This window comes from Euprymna scolopes, chromosome 19, assembly GCF_053919585.1.
Source record: "Euprymna scolopes isolate OS-2025 chromosome 19, ASM5391958v1, whole genome shotgun sequence".
NCBI classification, from domain to species: Eukaryota; Metazoa; Mollusca; class Cephalopoda; order Sepiida; family Sepiolidae; genus Euprymna; species Euprymna scolopes.
In genome coordinates this window covers 123,355,538-123,371,714 of record NC_136500.1, presented here as the reverse complement: position 1 = coordinate 123,371,714, position 16,177 = coordinate 123,355,538, and positions in this window count along the sequence as shown.

The window sequence follows — 16,177 nt, the reverse complement described above, 5'->3', positions numbered from 1 at the left end:
CAGAATGTTTTATAAAAATTTAAGGCATCAACTTTGTTTTAATAAGCATAAACGTGTCAATTTTAGCCATTTAAACCAAAAAGGAACCCCTGGGGGGGGGGGGGCAATCGGAGTTTTCCCGGAAAATTTGTACTGTTACTTTTTTAATTAGGTACGGACAATTTAATGTTTACTTTCGTAAGGGGGCATGGTTTTTAACGCCGGTTAATCATAATTTTTTAAATTTTCGAGTACTTTTTTTTATTGTATTTGAAAGATTATAGTTTCAAGTTAATTTCTCAAACAAAAAAAGTGTGTGAAATAAAAATACATGGAATAATTTTATCTAAAATCTGAAAAACCCCTAGACTTCACGTAAACATTCATTATGACAAAAATCGCGTTTACATTTTTCTGACAAGGAACATCAAAGTTTTCTTGAATTATTTCCAAGTTAAGTATTAAGGTAAAGTCTTAAGATAATGAATTAATACAATAAATGTACTTAAATTTTGCTAAAAATGTAATAATTATCCAAAAATGTATCACTGGTTGGACCGAGACTTGTTTATCGTATCAAAAAAAAAAAAAACAAACCCTGGCTGCAATATTCAAATATGTATGGAAGGACAAATTAGACATAATTTATGTCTTTATTTAACATTATTCTGGCATATCGAGCGACTTTTTTTTTAGTCGCAGACCCCCCTTCCTTCATACAGAAAAGTTAATTAAATTCATTACTTATACTACTGACAATTTATTCTCTGGAAAAAAAAGTTAGCACCATTATTTATTAATATTAATGCAGAATTACAATTGGTTAAGAAAACAATTTATAATCATTGAAAAATTATACACTAAAAAAACATACAGACTTACGTTAAAATTTATCATAATGTTTACGTGAAATTTAAAGTTCATAAACGCAAACAGGCGGGTATTTCAAAATAGGAGGAGGGTGGGCAAAACAGACTGGTTTTCTTTTCAATTCTGCGCATCCGTACTTACCGACATGGAACGTTCGTATAACTTTTGCCATTTTTTAATTAAATTATTTTTCTATGTTCCTGTTTTCGCTTTAATTTTTTTACTTTATTTTCCAAGATTATATGAACATTATTTTATGTTGATAATTATACGTTCTTGCATGCAATGGAAATATTAGAATCATACATGTAAAGATTACGTTAAAAATGTAAGCATAAAAAAGTAGAAATATTTTTTGCAATTATAATTTTTTGTGTTAAAATATTAAATAAACAATATTTAATTCAATGATAATATTGGTAGTTCGGGAAATTAATTTTTCTTCGAGTTATATAGAATTCATTAATACGAACTTCAGGGGCTTTTTTCGTAATGTTCCTGTAAAAATTATTTCATTTTTATTTTATTGTTACAAATTACGATGCTTTATTTACATAAAAATAAAAGAAAAAAGAAATTCTTGCGTTTTTAATTTACTACTGAAAACCATAACTTAAAGGTATTTTTTGTTTAAACAAAATAATACATTTCCACTAAGATGTAAATAAAAATAATTAGTTCATTATATTCCGCGATCATTATTTGATAAATACTGAAAATTTCATTAAAATTGGTTGATTTCCTGATTTTTGGTGAATTTTTAAGTAAAGGGAGGGCTCAAAATTTTGAGCATCGGCATTCATTTTGCCCGTACCTATTTTTAATTTTCAATAAAATGACAAGGCGTTGTTATTGAGAAAAGTGCGGACGGACGAACAGACAAGGGTGAATTTACAGGTCCACCCTCCGTTTGTCGGGGGACCAAAAATCTAAGCATTGATTGAAAACATAAGAATTTTTAAATTAAACAATCCTTAGTATCAAGAAAAATTGAAAACTAAATCATGAGTCAACAACCACCTAATCTACTATTTACCTTAAAAATATGATGACTCGTTTTTTTTTTAATCCACCTTTTTTTTAATGTTTAAATTCAAGATTTTTTCGAGCGGACCTTGTGAGTAGAATTTTAATTTCTTATAGTCGAATGCAATCAGGTTATTTTGGATGGTACAGTGGGGGTCAAAAGTGTTTGCAAATTGTAATATCTCGTGGTGAAGTCACCTTTGGTCTGCCACTTTTATGCTTTTTTCTTTCATCTTTGCCGTCAATGACGAAAACGTTTCACAGTTCGATGATCTCGTTTCAAAATTTTCGAAATTTCCAATGTAGACTTCTTTGCAGCAAGAAATATATCAATTTCACCCTTTTCCCTATCTGTCAACATCTTTCCTTTAGCCATTATCAATAAATTAAGATTACCTGTATAAACTTTTAGCTCACCTGAAAAGTGGAAACTGTCGAACTATTATTAAATTCTGACTTTTATCGTAAAATGTAGTAATGGAACGAACCAGAATAGCAACCAGCAAATGATGGAAGAGTCCAAAATGAAAAATAAAGCAAAATCAATAAAGAAATTGAGAAAAAATAGGGCTGCAAACTCTTTTGACCTCCACTGTATATTCAAGAAATGCAATATAATCGGAGTTTTCCTTTAGAATGATACAATACCTTTTAAATTCTTCATAAACTGCCAATACCGCAAACAAGTTAGCAACATGCTTTTCATGGGTTACTTTTAGACCAACTTAAATGCAAATATTCAAATTAACATGAAATTAAATTAAAAAAAAAAACATGCTCGAATCGATTACTAAAACTCATATGACAATGTACGCCACTCGTTTCTGTGACGATTTTTTAAATCATGTCCCACTTGGATCTACTACGACCATTTTTAAAAATCTATTGATATAAAAATTGGCAAAACACTATGTTATTAATATGGCTGGTGGAAAGAGAATATTTTTTCCTTTTTCATTATTTTGACTCTCGAGTATATATCAGTTAATATCTTATATGTTTTCAGATAGAGAGATGTGGTTCTCGATTGATTGTTTTTTTAACTGTGTCGGAGATATACCTGAGAACATACATGCTCTTCCCTGGCCTAGCATCTATGAACAATTCAATCTGAAGTAAAATACAGCAGGTGTTTAGGCATTAAGCACCAGTTGCGACAATTATTGCAGGTAATAATAGCAATAATAATAACAATAATAATAATAACAATAGTAACAATCATAATAATAACAATCATAATAATAACAATCATAATTATAACAATCATAATAATAACAATCATAATAATAATAACAATCATAATAATAACAATAATAACATTAATAATAACAATAATAACATTAATAATAACAATAATCATAATAATAATAATAATAATAATAATCATAATAATAATCATAATAATAATAACAACAATAATCATAATAATAACAACAATAATCATAATAATAATAATAATAATAATAACAATAATACTAACAATAATCATAATAATAGCAATAATAATAGCAATAATCATAATAATAATAACAATAATAATAATAACAATAATCATAATAATAATAGTAACAATAATTGTTGTGTCTGTATCAATAACAACACGAACGCAGAAATTAAAGGTAAAACAAATATATTAAGACGAAAGGATAATACATATTTACAAAGGTGCAGTTTTACTGCAGTTGGAAGATTGTCCGGTAGAGGTCGTGTTAAAATCTTTCATGGAGCAACTGGCACATGCGTCTTGCCTATCCGGCGTTCGAACACAGCTCCCCGGTCTTGCTGACTTGATACCTTTATCTACATCTTTTCACCCACGTATGCTAATTAGTGGGCGTCTCCACAACAACAACAACAACAACAACAATAATAATAATAATAATAATAATAATAATGATAATAATGATAATAGGGGAAAAAAGCAAAGAAATCTAAGCATTGCTTGGATTAATTACCAAAAATTGCAAGATTGCAAAAATCTACTTAATAAATGCGAGAAAGACCGCCAACAAGTAAAGATATTACAACGCGTCGGTTATATATATATATATATATATATATATATATATATATATATATATATATATGTATGTATATATATATATAAACTTGTGTTTGTTTCACATGAGGAAATTCCTCAGATATATAAATTTATCTAATAAAAGATCAAGTGCTACAAAGGAATTATTAATATCCTGGAATGACTTGAAAACAAAATAAACGACAAGAAAGTAATATAATTGTTGTGGTAAACGCGTTCTAAATTTTTTTAATATAAAAATTGAACAATTTTTGCAAAAGCAACTGTATAAAAACTAGTTGAAAATAAACTATACTCAATACTGTGTGTATTTGCTTACATTAGAAATTAAGATAAAACTTTCTGAATCAAAACTATATCATATGTTGTTTGTCTTTGCTTAAAGTTAATAAAAATTAATTACCCTCATGATACGATACTGGATAGGAACACTATATAATCTTTCATAAAATCTGTTATTTTATATTTTAGTTATTGTTTGATCAGCTGGTGACAAACTTCATAGAGATAAGGCTTCGACAATTTATTAATATTTATATTTTTTATTTTGTTATTTTATGTGTTCGCGTGCTAGAGAGACTCTTAATATATTCAAACTAACTAAAATAATGAAGTTATATATCATGACGTGAAAGGAATGATTAATAAACATTAATTACTCTAATGATAGACCAGACAGAGAGACACTTAATATAATTTCTATTTTTTATTTTATTATTTATCTGTGTTCGTGTGTTAGCCCTGACAGAGAGACTCTTAATATATTCAAACTAAACTAAAATAATGAAAATATGTATCATGACATGAAATGACTTGAGAGCAACATGATTCTTTAAAAAAATGTTACTTTTCTTTAATTTTTGCATTTTCTCTTTATTATTTTTAATAAACTTTTGATTTCATCAGAAAAAAAGGAATAAATAAATATAATCAACAACATAAAGTAACTTTAATTAATATTGATATAAACCACTAAACAAATATAATTTGTTTAGGACTTATTGTGTTGATATTAACTTGAGAGTTATACTCTTTTGTAAAATATAAAAACGTATCTTATCAAATAGAGACATTAATGATCATAATTAAATAGACCATCATAAAAACGTATTTTATCAAATAGTGACATTAATGATCATAAGTAAATAAAGCATCATAAAAACGTATTTTATCAAACAGTGACATTAATGCTCATAAGTAAATAAACCATCATAAAAACGTATTTTATCAAATAGTGACATTAATGATCATAAGTAAATAAACCATCATAAAAACGTATTTTATCAAATAATGACATTAATGGTCATAAGTAAATAAACCATCATAAAAACATATTTTATAAAACAGTGACATTAATGGTCATAAGTAAATAAACCATCCAGTCAGGAAGTTATTAAACTGACAAAGCAAATATTTGGAGAACAAGAAATTCCAGAGAGAGTGATAAGTGACAATGGCCCACACTTCAGCTTGATACATTTCAAGCAATTCGCAAAAGAATGGGGTTTTGAACACCACACATCCTCACCTAAGTTTCCGTAGTCAAATGGCTTTGCTGAATGCTGTATCCAGGGAGTGAAATCTGCATTCAAAAAGCTGCCTCAAGCGGTCATGACTGGGATATGGTATTATTATGCTTGTGTTCGACTCCTTTAGATCATACCCTTCCCTCACCAGGTGAGCTTATATACCAAAGGAAGTTAGCAGGGAACATCCCAGTCAAATGCACCAATAAAAACGCTAACAAGGAGAAAATAATGGAACGACTGTATCAGAAGCAAGAAAAACAGAAGATGTACCATGATCAACATACAAAAGAGCTGCCCAGACTGCCCATCGGACAACCTGTACGTGTGTTAAATAAAGAAGCAGGTGAGTGGTCTCCTGCAGTTGTCACACAATTGGACTGAGAACCAAGGTCGTACATAGTACAGACCCCGTCTGGAAAAACTCTTCGTCGAAATCGACAGCATCTTAGAGTAATCCCCTCCAGAAGCATAGCACATCCAGAGATGCACTCCACTGAAATTCCTCAGGAACCTACCAGGGACGGTTCATCGAGTATAGAGACGGACAGTACACAATGTCAACAGGCACCTTTCAAACGTACACCCCATGGAGTGCCAGATCTGGACAAGTTGTCAGACCCCCCCCCCAAAAAAAAAAAAGATTCAGAGATGAGACAGTTACTAACTGACTTTTTATTTTCTTTTTTATCTCATCATTGTAAATAAATTCCTCTTTTTTCTCTTTCCATTTCAATTATTGAAAGAAGAGGGATGTGATAGTATGGACCATTACCTCCCCTTAAAGAACTCTTCAGTAAAGAAGTCTCGGATATACCTTCACTTCCGTTTGACACGGAACTGGAGTTCAATAAAAAAAAAAAAATGGAGACCGTTTTCCGCTTCTCATAAATGAATCTCATGTTTTGGTATTCTTTTACATAATGTTTCATCTGCTGTATTTTACGAGACGGTCTAGTCTATGTGAGTTCGAGCTGTTTAAAAAGATCGCTTCCTAATTCTACACATGTTTCGTCTTGTCTGTTAAGCTAAGTATTCTCGTACCTATATGTCTGGTAAGCTGTCAGTGAACGTTAGCCCGTGTGTAGACCGTTCATTTAGTTCGCAGATATCATCATTCAGAATGTCAGCTTCGACTGCAGAAACATTCATCCCCTTTTCGAGCTGAAGTTTTTCCAATCTATTTTAGCTCCTTGTCAATAAAGGCTAATAAAACGTAAGGGTTAAACATGTCTTGTCCGCCTTTGCCTTTTCTTTGATCATACCTGTAGCAGCAAACATACAATGCATGTAATTTCTCTTTTAAAAGTGGGTTGTGTATTTTCTTTATGGATTATACTTCCAAATTAAACTATTAAAGTTGTTTTAAAAGTAATAGAAATATTTTTTTAAACTAATGAATTTTACGAACTCAATATTTTTCAATTTTTAAACTTTAAAAATCTATCAAAAATTGATTCTATTTTTACGATATTTTCAGGGTCAATGTGAAATTTTATGCTCTTTCCAAATTAAATTAAATTTAAATTTTGTCTAAAATATTATATTCGGTTTACCGAATATAATATAGACGTTTAGACAAACGTTTTTATTTAAATTCACGCCCCCCCCCATTTTCAAGTGTCTATTAAAAAGTAAATAATTAATTTACTCACCAAAGTTTTATATATCACAAATTGAAGAGAAATACTCAATAAATAATATATTCAAATTTAAAACAAAAAAAGTAGTGTTTTTTAGAAATTTACCTGTAAAGTTCGAAGTTTAAAACCTTTTTTTTAACCACGTTGTTGGTTTTTTCTTTTGTTTTTTTTTTTTGTTTTTTAATGAAGCCTTGGTCCTTGCTCCTTTAATTGAAAAATAAATTAGGGCTTGAATTACATTTTTCGAATAGTTATAAACTTGGAAAGACAGGGGGTCGAATAATTCACGCCTCACATTTTGAAATGTCTATTAAAAAGTAAATAATTAATTTACTCACCAAAGTGTTATATATCACAAATTGAAGATAAAAGATCAATAAATAATATATTCAAATTTATAACAAAAAAAGTAGTGTTTTTTAGAAATGTACCTGTAAAGTCCGAAATTTAAAACCTTTAAAAAAAACACGTTGTTTTTTTTTTCGTTTTTTTTTTGTTTTTAATCAAACCTTGGTCCTTGCTCCTTTAATTGAAAAAAAAATTAGGGCTTGAATTACATTTTTCGATGAGTTATAAGCTTAGAAAGACGGGGTGGAATTATTCACTATTTTTCACGAAATTTCTGACACACCTAGACATACATATGGCCATGAACGATTCGACGTGTTGTCTGCCATACTTGAAGGAGACATTTGGGTGATTGGTTGTAAGGATGAGGTTGAAATAATATCTTTGTAAGAAAACGAAATATATCGTCACTTCTGTTGCTAAAGGAATATTTATAATTCAAGTAGATTTGTTTTGTATCTCAGTATGGAACAATCATCAATCCGTTAGAAACTATATTTACATTGTCAAAAAATGTACGATTTGTAGTTTTTGTTGGTTGGTGTAGCTACGTCTAGTTAGAGCATTGGAATGTCGACATTTTATTGTAATGTATCCGGATTCATATTTCATAAAAACGTGTACAAATCACGACAAATAAACAATTTTCAAAACAAAACATTAAATCATATTTTTACACACAAGTTTATTGAGTATGAAAATTTAAAGGTAAAAAAAAAGTAAATTGATATATCCTGCGGTGGGTGGCCGTAATAAAAGGATATTCAAGAAAGGTATTCCACAAGGAAAATAAATGGATAAAGAGGTTCTGAAGTAATAAAGAAATAGAGAAGTTTATTGAGAATATTTACAGAGACAGCATGTTACGTTTTTAAGTGTTCCCGCCCAGGGAAGGCTCTCACAACCGGTGACCGGTGATAACGTTCTTTCGATAAAAAGTTCCGGCGGTGAATTGCTCATCTCGCCATAACACCTCCCCCTAAGACAATTTCTCCCAAGAGAATTTGGTTTAATATCGTTTGCTTCTTGGTTTGGGACTCAGCCGATTAACTTTTCTTTTCACCCTTGTACTTTTTCTCTTCAATATCGTTTGAGTGAGTGGAGTTGGTGGAGAAGCTGGAACTCTCAAATCTGGAGTAAGTTCTGTTAAGGGTTGGGGAATATTAAAAGAATCATACAAAACCTCTGGGGGCAGGTCATTTTCTTCTGCCTATTTGTAGTCATCAGTGTGTCGAGGTCTTAGCTGATTTATATGCCTGCGACAGTCGAATTTATTACTTCTTACAGAATATAGTATGTGTCCGATTCTTTTCATGATAATCCCCTCCTCCCAAAAATTTTTTCCACTCCTGTAATTCAGGAAGAATATTCTGTCACCAGGTTTGTAAAACCTTGTTGGAAAATTTTCTTTTGTTGTTGTTACTCTGGTTGCACTTGGCTGGTGACGAACCGGTATCAGTGTTTGCGTTCGGAATTATCCTGTACACAGATAAAAATTGTTCAAGACTCTTCTCGTCAGTGTCCATGCCTTGGTTTTTCTTCAAGGCTCTTTTGAATGTATCGACGAACCTCTCTGCTAGGCCATTTGACCTTAGGTGGTAGATTGCCGTTGTTAAATGTTCAATGGCTAGAGCCTTGCAGAATTCTTCAAATTCTTTGCTGGTAAATTGGGTGCCGTTGTCGCTGACAATAGTTTTAGGCACTCCAAAACGACTGAAGAGAACTCTTAGTGTATCTATTGTACTCATCGAAGTAGGGTGTTTGTATTTAAACACTTCTGGCCATTTTGTGAAACTGTCGACGACCACTAAGAAATAATGTCCATTTAAAGGACCTGCATAGTCGATATGTAACCGAGTCCACGGTGTATCAGTCTTTGGCCACGGCTGTATTTGCACAGGTGGTGCCTTTGCTGCTAGCTGACACCCTTGACATTCTCTTACGAGTTTTTCAATGTCCTGGTCCATCCTAGGCCAATACGTATATCCACGCATTAAAGCTTTCATTCTCGACATGCCTGGATGACCACTATGAAATTTTTTTTTTAATTCTTCTCTGAAGCGTTGTCGGTATGACGGCTCTGTGTGCGTACATCAAGGTTTGAGCACAAATGGAAAATGGTAAAATGTTAGGGTCTTTCTTTGATTTTCCATTTAGTTGCACCAACTTTTTCATTTTCACAATATAATCATCCTTTTCTGCTGCCTTATTTATTTCGTCTAGATCTAGAGTCACTGGTAACTCTCTGATTGTGTTGCACAGTAATCTGGAGAGTTCTTTTTCCTCTGTCAATGCAGCTATTACTGTGTCTTCCAAAGGTTCAGCACACTTTTGGATGAGCCTGGACAGTCCATCTGCATGTCCGATATTTTTGGATGAAATGTACTCCATTTTAAAGTTATAATTTAGTAGAATTATGCTCCATCGTTGGAGTCTGTTCGCAGTGTGCGTAGGTATGCCTTTTTAGAGCCAAAAATAGTCAATAAGGGTTTGTGGTCGGTTTGCAAAGTAAACATCCTTCCATGAATATATCTATGGAATTTTTTAATGGCATAAATAATCGCCAAGCTTTCTTTTTCAATTTGAGAATAGTTTCTTTCAGCCGGCAAAAGTGATCTGGATGCATGGGCTATTGGCTTTGTTGATCCATCTTCAAGTTTATGGAGAAGAACTGCTCCTACTCCATAGTCACTTGCATCTGATGCAACAATCAATTCTTTCTGTTGATCAAAATGTGCTAGAGCTAAATCTGATAGCAGGCATTTCTTAATATCTTCAAACGCATTTTGGCATTCTTTTGACCAAATCCACTTTTGTCCTTTTTTTAACAAATCATTCAATGGTGCTCTCAACTTATGCATGTTTGGAATATAAATAGCATAATATTGAGCCAAACCCAAAAAAGATTGTAACTGGGCAACATTATTGGGTGCTGGCATCCTCTCGATTGCTTCTGTTCTCTGAGGATCCGGTCTTCTGCCTTGGCTGTCGATAATTTGACCAAGATATTTTATCTGTTTTAAAAAGAATTAACATTTTTCGGCACTTAACTTGAAAGCAAATTCCTCAATTCTTTGGAAAACTGCTCTGATGTGTTCCTTATGTTCTTGTACATTTTTACTTTTGACAAGGATGTCATCCAAATATGCGATTGCAACATCTAAATCAGCAAACATTATATCCATTATTTGCCGAAATAGTGCTGGGCCACTTTTAATCCAAAAGGAAGTCTTTTTAGTCGGAAAAGTCCTAGATGGGTATTGATACACAAATACCTAGAACATTCTTCACTGACTTTTACCTGAAGGTAAGCTTCCGATAAGTCGATTTTGGAGAAAATTCTACCTCCATTCAGCTTTGTAAAAATGTCTTCAGGAGATGGAAGTGGATAACTATGATCCATCAGACAGTCATTAAGGCCTGTAGAAAAATCGGCACATACCCGAATCTTCTCATTTTTCTTTTTAACATACACAGTGGGGCTCGCCCACTCAGAATAGTCAACTTTTTCGACTACACCATTCTTCTGTAGTCTTTTTAGTTCAATTTCAATATCTTCTTTTGAAGAAAAAGGCACATTTCTTTTTGGTCTAAAAACAGGTTTCACATTCTGTTTTAATTCAAAATTTACTTCGGTTTTGGTGCACACTCCTAATCCGTCTGAAAAAACTTTGGGGAATTCACTTTTTAACACTGCCAGAAAATGGTCATTTTGTTTGGAATTTTTTTTTCCAACGCTCTTACATTATTGCAAAATGAATTTATGGGTAGCTTCCATAAATCAAACAAAACAATCCAATCCAAAAAGGCAAGAATTTATTCCTGGAACAACTGAAAGGTTTGAGGAAAAAGATTTCGATCCAAGAGAAACACTGCAATTAAATTCTCCCATGAATTTTAATCGCTCTCCGGAAACACCTTTTGCAATTTTTTGTGTTTTTCTCAGTTTTGGACCACCAATTTTCTTCCAAGTCACTTCGTCGATAATTGATATGTCGCTACCTGTGTCTAAAAGTAACTTCACTGAGTGACCAATTATTTGTGTGTGAACGAATTTCCGTTTCCCTCCTTGTTTTATTTCTTCTTTGGACAAGACCATTTCCGTCTTTTGTCTTGCTTTGTTCGGCAGTGGGATGCTCGGTGTCTCACTAGGCCACATTTGGTACAACGTTGGTCTTTATAAGGGCAGTTTTTTCTTAAGTGCGGACCCGCACAACTCCAACATTCAAAACTTTTCCCTTTGTCTTTTGGAAATGTCTTCTGTTTTACTACCTGGACTTGGGGTGTGACTTTTCCCTCTATCCTCGTAGTGTCCCTTTTTACATTTATCAATTTTTGACATTCTTCTGTCACTTTTTGCAAGTTCATTTCCGGGTCTTGCTCCATGATTGATAATATCCTTGACCTTAAATCCTTGTCCTTCGGTGCTGTCAGTCCCTGGACAAATATGTAGCACTTAAACATGTCCACTGATAAATCCTTTAATTTAAACAGTTCACACTGGGCGTTGACTTTGCCCGCATATGTGACAATGTCATCAGTTTCGTCTTTTGACATATTTAAACACCTATACCGTGTATGAAAAAGACTATCTCTTTCACCGAATATAACACACAAAATTTTCACCGTTTCAGAAAAAGAGATCTCTTCCGGTTTTTTAGGCAATATCAAATTCGTGAATTTAGTATTTTCTTCTGTGCCCATTTTTTGGAGTAATAGTTTTATTTTTTCCTCATCCGACCACTTCTCCCATCGTTTTGTAAATATCGTTTCAAACCTACGATAATAGGCTGGGAAAGTGTCACCTTTTTCTGGGTCATATTTAAACTCTGAAAGCGAGTTCGCTATACCCTCAGCCGAAAAAAATCTGGATGCACCCTCCTTAGAATTTTCTGACAAAATCGTTTCACAAAATAAGCGATTATCCGTCGTTTGTTGTATTACAAGAGTTTTGAAACGTTCTTGTTGAATTAGCATTTGTTTTTGAAAATCCATTTGGGCTTTTTGTTGAGCGATTAAACTCTCAGTTAACGTTTTCGTCAATGTCGCTATTTGTTCCGATGTCATTTTCTTTTTAAATGTACCAATAGCAAGTTAACGTATACCACAGAGAAAAAAAGTATTGTTAAAAAAAGATGCTTATTTTCGCAGAAAATTGTCAACACATAGGAAAGTTCCGAAAAAAAAAATCACCGTTAAAATAACACTTGACAAAATTTCAAGACACTCTTTTTTCGTCTACTTCAGCAGACACACGTAAACTTCTTTAAAAAATTTTCTTTATTAAATAAACATAGATTCCTCAGTATTGTTCATTTGTTGGTTTTTTATCGTATTAACCAAATACAAAAAACACGTCTGTTAATCATGAAGAAAGTCACAATTTACACACACACACGTTATATAACGTCAACTCTTTGGGAGTTTAAAAAGAGAAAAACGGAGTTTAACTCGTCAATAATATAAAAATTATTTTTTTACTTGCGTAAATTTGTGGCAGACACCAATCTTTCGCTTTCTAAGAAGCTTTTTCTTCAATTAAAAGTGAACTTTGTGAACAACAATTTTCAGAATGTTCTCGGTTACCATGTGTTTTTTTTTTTTTTTTAGATGAATTTTCAGTTCGTATCTCATCCTCGTCGGCAGTTGATATATCCTGCGGTGGGTGGCCGTAATAAAAGGATATTCAAGAAAGGTATTCCACAAGGAAAATAAATGGATAAAGAGGTTCTAAAGTAATAAAGAAATAGAGAAGTTTATTGAGAATATTTACAGAGACAGCATGTTACGTTTTTAAGTGTTCCCGCCCAGGGAAAGCTCTCGCAACCGGTGATCAGTGATAACGTTCTTTCGATAAAAAGTTCCGGCGGTGAATTGCTTATCTCGCCATAACAGAAATGAATAATAATTTTTCGTGTTTATTATTAAAAACTTTGCAAAGATGAAACACAAAATCATTTAACGTGAAAAGATAACTGAGGGGTGAGGGGACACTTTGACATGAACAAAAAATATATAGCAAACAATATTGGTCGTTTGATATTTCTAAGTAGCAGTTAATCATCTCCATGCGAAAGGAGGAAATAATGCTTAGGATGATGCAACTCATGAGATTTAGCCAGATAATACCTCATTTTCACAAGCAAATCCTGCCTTTAATTTACCATAATGATGATGATGCGAAACATGTATGTTATAACATAGTTAAGGAACAGTTACTACACTTTCATTTTACTGATCTGTATCCGAATACATAAACAGTTCATAAGAACGCATACAAACATCGACAGTCAAATAAACTCATTTCAAAACACGAAAACATAGTTTATTTTAAAAACAAATTTATTAACCATTAAAAAAGGTTAAAATTTATAAAGAAAGAAGAAACACAGACAAGTGGTTTTTATGATTGTACGATTCTGCGAAGATTTAACATATTTAACCATTTAACGTTTTATATAGAACCAGCTACTTAATCGTGGGGACATTCTCGCATTAAAAAAAAAAAAAAAATTACCGAGATCAAATTAAGTGGAATTTTTTTTTCGGATATCTTGTAAGAAATTTCTTCCCTACACACCCAATTTCCTCCCTGCAGATAGTAAAGGAAACTCTACAAACAAAAGTCATACCTTTAAAACTCAAATTTTATTCAAGATGTATCACTAAATAAAAGTTCTTTGGTTCACGGTAAGTCCTTTGCAAAAACAGTGGCTGAATTTGCTATCCATACGCAATGGAGCCTTTAGTTATGATTCCTCTGTTGGAATGTTAGTTCGGGGTTTCCTTAAACGGATGTGCATGTTGTACATGTTGAACACGGCGTGAATGTCGTTGCCCAATATGGCATATTTTAGGACCTCGTGGTCTCTGATTTCCTATAATCAAATATATCATGCCGAACACTGTAGAATATCCTCATAGGATAGAATAAGTTCAGCAATTATGTTGTCTCTGTATTTCGAGAAATGTCTTTCATCCATCCACTGCATAGTGTCCAATGGTAAATGGTAAAATCCTGGTACTCTATAACAGAGCACCGCGCTGTGTGAGCCTTGTTGTGGACCAGGATATAATAATACCCTAACTCGCCACAAAAAGTAATGGAACGAATGGAATTGAAGGAAACAAAAACTCAATTGATGGATAAGATAAACGTCGTTTATTTACTGTTGAAAGAATGAATGTTTTAGATATGACATGTGTTCATGTCTGCGCGGGTGTAACCATCGTTTGTTGTGGGACTGGTATCATAGAAGGAAAAAGGAAATGTGTTTTCATCTCACGTTCGGGTCACTACCGCTTGTTCGCGCGTGGGAAAAGAAGTGAGTAATATAGTAGAAATGAGAATGATAGTCCAGCGTGTAGACAAAGACAAAGGATAGAGGGTTGACATCAGTTAAACTGTGCGCCATGTTAGCCGTCAGCTATGCGGTGGTGTTCTCTGGCACAAGTAGTAGATAGAGAGAGAAAGAGTGTACGTACTGTCTGTTGGCCTTTTGTCCCACATAGTATTAAATGGCGTGAGGTACGCGCGTGCGCGCACCTGCCGAAACGGCGGTGACTGGTGCGCCGACCAACCACCTCGGAAAGGCAGATCGGAAAAGGGAAGAAGCCGCTTGTTGCTCTTTCTTTTATAGGTGTTTCCGGTGGTCTTTTGCGCATGTGTGGATTTCCTTTGAAAGGAAGTGACGTCGTCCATCTGTGTGCGTATGTGTGCGCGTGTGTGAGTACATGTGTGTACATTAGCATGTGTGTATATACACGTGAATGTGAGTGTATGTACGCGAACGTGAATATATGTATGTGTGGACGTGGGCGCGTATGTTTGTGCGCACGTATGTATATGACAAGTAATATAGCTTGAAATGTGAATGTGTGTTTTTGTGTGAGACTAGAAAAGGCTCGCGTATACCACTATCTGCCGGTCACTGAGGTGTGACCGACAGACGTGTTATAGTAAATGTCTTAAAGCGGTCTCATGAAGATATGAAGATGGGCCAGTCATTAGGGTCTGTGTAGCAAGAAGAAAATCATACCTGAGATGTTGGATCTGGGTGTGGCTCCTTTCTTTTCTCAAGATGATCTCTTCACCCTGGTGGAATTCTGGTTGGAATCTTCATCTCTTTGTCCTCAGGGCCGCCTTTCGACTTAAGACATTTATGAAGGCATTCATGGCAGACACAAGAAAAACGACACGTGACACAATTGTAATATACATAAGGTATAACTAACTATTTTATTTTACAAAATATATATAACAATACATATTACAATTAATTTTTACAATTAAAACTGGACAATAGGCTTTTCAACTAACTAGTGTTGAGGGAGGAGGGTGGCCCCCCCCTCATTTACGGAGAGACAGAATATGCGTCCCACATCATGGTGGTCGTGCAGGAAAGAGACAGAAAGATAGCAAGGGAATTATGGGAAGGGATTTCTTTGTATCTCTACGCTCATGGCCAAATTACCACTGGTCCATGCTGCAGAGTGTGTTAGAAACAGTGGCACAAAGAAATAGTGCCACATGTGCAGCCTTTACGGTTCCGTGTTCATTGTAATACTGAAAAATAAACACACATGTATACAAAATTAGCGCCAAACTGGCGCATTCAAATTGAACCAATTAAAGACAGTCTAGCAAATCATGTTAGGCGGGCAAACAAAATGGCGTTGCTATGGAATTTCTCACAATCTCCAGTCCAAAACGGATACGTACAATATAACCCTTTTTTTTATAT